This window comes from Haemaphysalis longicornis, unplaced genomic scaffold, assembly GCF_048455015.1.
Source record: "Haemaphysalis longicornis isolate Haplotype H1 unplaced genomic scaffold, Haemaphysalis longicornis Haplotype H1 scaffold_7, whole genome shotgun sequence".
Taxonomy (NCBI): Eukaryota; Metazoa; Arthropoda; class Arachnida; order Ixodida; family Ixodidae; genus Haemaphysalis; species Haemaphysalis longicornis.
Window position 1 is genome coordinate 67,623,138 of NW_027526422.1, and position 6,695 is coordinate 67,629,832.

Genomic DNA, 6,695 nt, shown 5'->3' on the forward strand with positions numbered 1-6,695 from the left:
GGCGGGCATTTTTTTCTCCGCTTTCTTTCTTTCTTTCCAAATTCTTTATTTGTTTCAATGACCTACCACAACCTCCCCTTTGCTTTCCGAGGTTATCTTGAGTGCCAACCCTTATTTCTGTGTTATTTCTACGAGCCTCTCATTTCCTATTCTGATTCGCTACATGCATAGCGAGGGCCTCTGTTCTGGCAGTCTTGGTGCCAGATAGGGTTCAACGCTGGTTAATAGGGTTCAACGCTGGTTGATCACTCTCGACCTGTCGTAGACACTCGAGTCATGGCGCGGGGATTAAAAAGAAGGTCCCCTTCACCCCGAGAAGTCAGAGTGGCGCTGGCTACCACCCCCGAGCACAGGAAAAAATTACAGTGACATAAATACCCCAGAAAGCGCGAGGGGGGGGGGGGGGGGAATCGCCCCGCCGGTAGCGTAGTGGTTATCGCACCAGACCGGTATTCTGGAGGTCGTGGGTTCGGATCCCAACTGGCGGGCATTTTTTCTCCTCTGTCTTTTTTTCTTTCCAAGGTTTTCTTGACTGCCAACCCTTACTTCTGTGTTATTTCTATGAGCCCCTCATTTCCTATTCTGATTCGCTATATATATATATATATATATATATATGTATGTATGTATGTGTGTGTGTGTGTGTGTGTGTGTGTGTGTGTGTGTGTGTGTGTGTGTGTGTGTGTGTGTGTGTGTGTGTGTGTGTGTGTGTGTGTTTAGAGGGTTCAACGCTGGTCGACCACTCTCGACATGTCGTAGACGCTCGAGTGACGACCCGGAGGCAAATAAGAAGGTCCCCTTCACCCCGAGTAGTCCGAGTGGCGCTGGCTACTACCCTTAAACGCAGACACCAAATCCCTTAACCTAAATACCCGAGAAAGTGGAGGGTAAAAACAGCCCCGCCGGTAGCGTAGTGGTCATCGCACCAGACGCGTATTCTGGAGGTCGTGGGTTTGGATCCCACCCGGCGGGCATTTTTTCACCACTTTCTTTCTGACTGAAAATTTGATTTGTTTCTATGAACTACCGCATCCTCCCCTTTGCTTTCCGGGGGTTTTTTGACTGCCAACCCTTATTGTATATAAATATATATATATATATATATATATATATATATATATATATATATATATATATATATATATATATATATATATATATATATATATATATATATATATATATATATATATATATATATATATATATATATATATATATATATATATATATATATATATATATATATGTTACAACGGAAACTGATGAAACAACAAAACTATACGGGAAGCCAGCGTATAAAGGAACCGACCAGCTGCGAATGGTAGAAGACGAGGAAGACGTTGGTCCTACGGGCTATCCGCTCTGCGCTGACCGCTCCTCGCCCCGGGTTCCCTGCGCACCGCCCGTTTCATCTGTAATACAGAATATGGCGATTTGAACGCGTGAGGTCTCTGAGTGGGATGTTTTTGTTGTTCAACAGCAATCCTATAGAACAGTGCTGCGGCCAAGAGTTTTTAATCCAAACTTATTGTCAAAGAAATAGGTACGTGCTGCCGTCATCTGCCTCAAAACCGTCTCTTCTTTCTTGTTTCCGCCGGTAGAGGGATGATTCTGGGCGTGATCGCAATTCCCTGGTTTTTCCCGTGCGCAAATAGCAACTTTTCAGGCTTGATGTACAAAAACTCGAATACTTAGAACAAACGGAAAGCGCGACAAGTGCGCTAACACTCTTTCGCTCTCGATACATTGGAAACAACTGGACCTTGCCAAATCAACTACGTTTACCCGTCAGGCCAACTAAGACCTCCCAACAATGCTCCAGCAAAGTGTTTGTCCAGATGTGTTTGCCGCTTCGGGATAGAGCTGCTGTTTTTCAAGGCCGTAAGTCTCCGCATGCCTGCAGTGGTTATCTACCTGAGTGTGAGCAACGAAAACAGAGACCACAACCTGGCGGGGTGAAAGCACGGTGTTGTGTCAAATGCCTTAGTGATAACGACAAATGCGGAAGTTCAACTTCGATCACGCTCCACGAAAATGAAGCCCGTATATTCAGTTCCATGTACGAATTATTTGCTGGGCCGTATACGCGAACATCTGCCCTTTTCATTTTTTTGCGCAGTGCTTTCGGTGCGTGGCATTCTTTGTTCTCAGTGCATATACGCTTGTGCAAATTTTTGTATGAATTGTTTGTTGCTTCCTATAAACCATCAGTTGAGAGCAAGCGCCTCTGTAGTGCCCCTTTCTTTCGTCCGGTCCGTTTTACATCTAACCCCAAAGGTTCAGTCGCGACCGCTGGGGTCAACAGAAAACTAAGCAAACAAACAAAAGAAGTTACTGGCACCGCCAGGAATCGAACCTGGAACGAATAGACAAATGGGGCGAGAGCCGGTTGTCTTACCGATCAGGCTGTGAACTCAGTTACCGCTTATACAAACGAGTGCACTGACAGTTCACAAGTCTCATGGAGCAACCTACGCGGACGTCGTGTACGAATACGACAAGAAACGCCCGCAGAAGGTGGTGTATCATGAACCATCTCTGCCTGACAAATGCCAGCGGCGGCTTTACATTTTACCACAGCCACGTAAACGTCGACCGGCAACTGCAAGACGAGTTAGGCGACTAGAAAATTACCATCTCCAGACCGTCGTGAAAACGTGCGGTGCGTTGCTTCTGGAACCGCATTCCATTACACTTGCCGCTCTCAATGTCAGGTCACTGGGAACCACGGACTATCATTCGTGAGACGCGCATTTACTTAATGTTCCCGAAGTATATAAGTGCAGTGAAAACGCTGAGTCTTAGTGTGTATCACACCGACCATAAGACCGTTCTGAACGTCGTACTGAAATGAAATAATAAAGAACGTGTTACAGGTTCCGTGTAACGCGTGATTAACGCAATCGGGCCGTAATCACCCGTGGTAGGTGGTGTACAAAGCTTCGCTTCCCAACCACCTCAACAGGGCAGATTGGCCGGCACTTTTTCCTAAGACATGCTTCACCAACTTGCCCACTTTCCAGTTTTGCTTTGTCAGCAAGATTGTCGTGGCAAGTCACAACAGAAATTACGAAAGGCGAAGGCTATGTATATTTCATAAAAAGGAATAAGTAAACGCGAACGGTACTGGTGGCGGCGGCGTCAACACGACTGGGGCCAAAGTCACGCGACCTCAGCGGCGCAACAGCACAGTGAAGGAGCGCTATGTTGTCTGGTACCGTTGATCGGCTATCGCATACGCTGATTATAGCTCACCAAAGTTCAAGGAATAATTGATTAGGGGCTGGCAGCCACGTTTAGTACGGCACGATTAATGTGATTAAGATTGGTTAGAGTGGATCTAGATGACTAAAAATAAATTAAGCTGGATTAACGATTTCTTAGTGGTCCATAGTTATGGTTAGTAATTGGGTTAAGGTGTATTAAGATAGATTAAAATATAAATAAAGTGTAGTAACATGTTTGTACATAAGTTGGAGTGATGAAGGTAGGGATAAAGGTAGGTGGATAAACAGGAAATATGGTGCGATAAGTTGGACTAAAAAATTAGTGCCCTTGCACTCTGTGAAGAAGGATGACCTGCTAAGCTGGACGCAGTCCAGAGAGTGCAGAAAACAAGACACGTTTATTGTAATTTGCGATGGAGCATACTTCCTAGCTAATTATCTGAACGAACCTCTGTAGGATCCGAGCTTTATTCTTGCATATAAACATGGAACTGCCTGTGTCCCTCTCGTGTCGTAAACATGTTTGTGTAAGACCGGGTTCGGACTGTTGCCGCAACTGTCGTAATAACTGAATGACGTAATAAGACTGACGTCATTTCACGTCTCAGCCAACCGAATTGCGTGACATGCCTTTTTTTATTTCCGTAGATCATGATACGGCGTTTGCGTCGGTAGTCTGAACGTAGCCTAACACACAAACCCAACCCACTTTACCACTACGGACTTCGGATAGGTCTTATTGGGCCGTTTAACGTCCGCGTTTAAACCTCGCAGCAGCACAACAGACATGCCATCCAGCACTACAGGCTGAAACCTGTAGCTGCGCGTGCACGCCCCCCTCCTCCCTCCCACTATTCTCCACTACAAACCTGCGCACGCATAAACCGGTAACCGGTCATGTGCGCGTGCTTAGAAGTGACAGAGGCCGTCGAAAATATCCCCTGAAAGCCCGGTAAAGAAGTGATATTGACTCACGCCGGTGTTCCAAGCGGTCAGGTTGCTGTTCATCCGGGAGGGATTCGCCGCTAGTCGATGAGCTGAACTTAAGGCGGTAACGGCCTAGTAACGTTGGTAACGGCGGCGCCAGCAGCTTTCGTTGTTTTAGCGCCCATTCGCGCTTGTGTTCGGGCCAACGCTTCAATTCTCGCTCTTCTTCCTCCAAACGAACGGCATGCATCCGTACCATAACGATTTAAAAACTCGAAGCTCTTGAGCTCTATTCCCGTGCAAACATGTGGCTGTCAGTTTTCCTTGCGCTTCGTATGCATCTCACTGTGGGTATAAGATGACTGTGTAACACATCAACCAACCCCCAAATCACTCGATTAAGGAGGACAGCCGACTAACCGCATTGAGCCATGTAATTCGGCACCTAAATCTTCCACCAGCACAACCGGCCTTTCATCGGTAGCGGCATGACGCCTAGCTGTGCGTTGGTGCCCCCCTTTTTCTAGCCGCAAACCGTGCATGCATAAACCGGCTACCGGTGATGGCGCATACTTAGGCGTGAAAGACACAGGCGAAAATGTCGCTCGGAATGCCTTCCAAGCTGAAAAACAAAATTGGGCTCAAGCCGGCGTTCCAACTTCGGAAGTTTCTCTTCTACCTGGAGGGATTCGCAGCTGCTTGGTGAAGTGAATTTGTGCGGAAACGGTGACGGCGGGTTTCGGTCGTTTTAGGAAGCAGCCCTTTGGCAGCCGTTACCTGGGATTCGTGAGAGCGGCATCTGGTTATGTCCGCGTAACCGAGTGAGGGTATACAGCAGCGACGAACGAAATAAACTGAGAAGAGCGTCTAGCGAAAGGTGAAGTGCAGTACGACACGTGCGGCTATGGCATCATCACTCTCACTGCCTTTCCCCCACATATGTCTCATTCGTCGCCACCAAGTAGCGCCCTCCCCCTGACACTCCCCAAACGCTGTTCCATTCTCCGCTAATCCAAACCACGAGATGTTTGCGCGGGAGGTTCAAACACGATATGCAACAGCATGCTCGCTGCGCCCTTGTGTGGGCCTAATCTGAATCACGTGACATTTGCGCGGGAGGTTCAAACACGATTTGAAACATGCTGGCCGGCGGCGGCGGAGCACTGCGAGGTAGCAGCAGACTGGCGCACACCACCGTAAGTTCGCTGATCACCCGAACACTTTCTGAGACGCAGCAGAAATGCGCCGTGACCGAGAAGACTGCAACTCGCGCTGCGCACAAATTTCATATCAGGGGATGCAGTAATCGCCAGTGCATTTTTTTGCGTCCATCCATGCTTCTGTTAATTTCTCGCGAACATCTGATAACCGCACTACCACCGTTAGCTGCCGACTGCGCAACTTGCCAAAGGAGCATCAGGGAGGCGAAGGGGAAATTTATTGTGAAACAGGTGTCAGCGGTGGTGAGGAGGAGCCCCGGAGCGGCGCCGAGTAAATCGATAACACCGGAATGAAAATTGAGGGTTGGGGGGGGGGAAGGGTTTAGACATATACTGCTTTGCAGTAAAAGGTTTCGGGCTGCAATGTAGCGTGGCTCCTGTGTGGACAAGCGGACTACTCACAACAGTACGCCAAGTTTTCCGCTTTAAACCCCATAAGCAGACTCAAGCATCAAAGAAATCTGTAGCTGCAAATTAAGGAGTGAAAATTCAACAACATCGGTAGGAGAAACCTTACCGGAAAACTACACAGTACGTCCACGCAGGGCAGACCTTATACCCTTCGTGCTTTGCCTCTAGTTCTCAACAACATTAGTCAGCGACTGCAGCACGCAACATTTAAAACTTTCATTGTTCCAGACGTACACGTAACAAAGAAGGTAGGCTGACATAGGCGTCGACCTCAAAGAAGTTGAATTTTTGTGCCAGAGTCCTGCATATCATTTTGGCCGGAAATATGGTCTCACACCCTATTCTTAACCGCCGGAATGCCGTATAGGCCATTCAGCCACAGACAATACACATTGAGATAAGATGCTGCACAAACACCTATTTTATAGCGACTGCCCCTTACTAACAAATAAGTGACCTGTGGGGCCCCTTTCAAAACAACAGTTTAAGTTGTGACGAAGTAGTGCTTTGCATTTTGAATAACTCCTGAACGCGCACCGCTTCTTGACATTTTATTACTACTGTACTCATGAAAATCACGATTGTATTAGCATATTCCAGAGCTCAGATCTGCATCCACTTCTTCACAATCATTTGGCTTTCTACGGACTCTAACTCGGCATATCATTTGTAGAAAATGTGAATTTGCATTGCCAACGCTCTCATGGGCCATACTTTTTGGAGCTATGACTGGCCAAGCCAGCGACCAGCCCTTAACATTCTTGTGACACATGGGAGACAATAGAGTAGCACTAAGACGCCCTGTTACCTTTGAGCCATGACGTCCAAATAACGGCCTCAACAAAAGGCACACCGAGAAGGAGCCAATCTCGTTGATGCACGCCAGCTGGGATTTTTATGGCTGTTC

General features: G+C 47.4%; 1 non-coding gene across 1 annotated transcript; it reads left to right on the top strand.

Moving 5' to 3' along the window:
• The first annotated feature begins 899 nt into the window (after nt 1-899).
• Nucleotides 900-972, top strand: Trnat-cgu (transfer RNA threonine (anticodon CGU)). Its single transcript has one exon. It is a non-coding gene; the product is annotated as a tRNA-Thr (tRNA).
• Nucleotides 973-6,695: the final 5,723 nt, after the last annotated feature.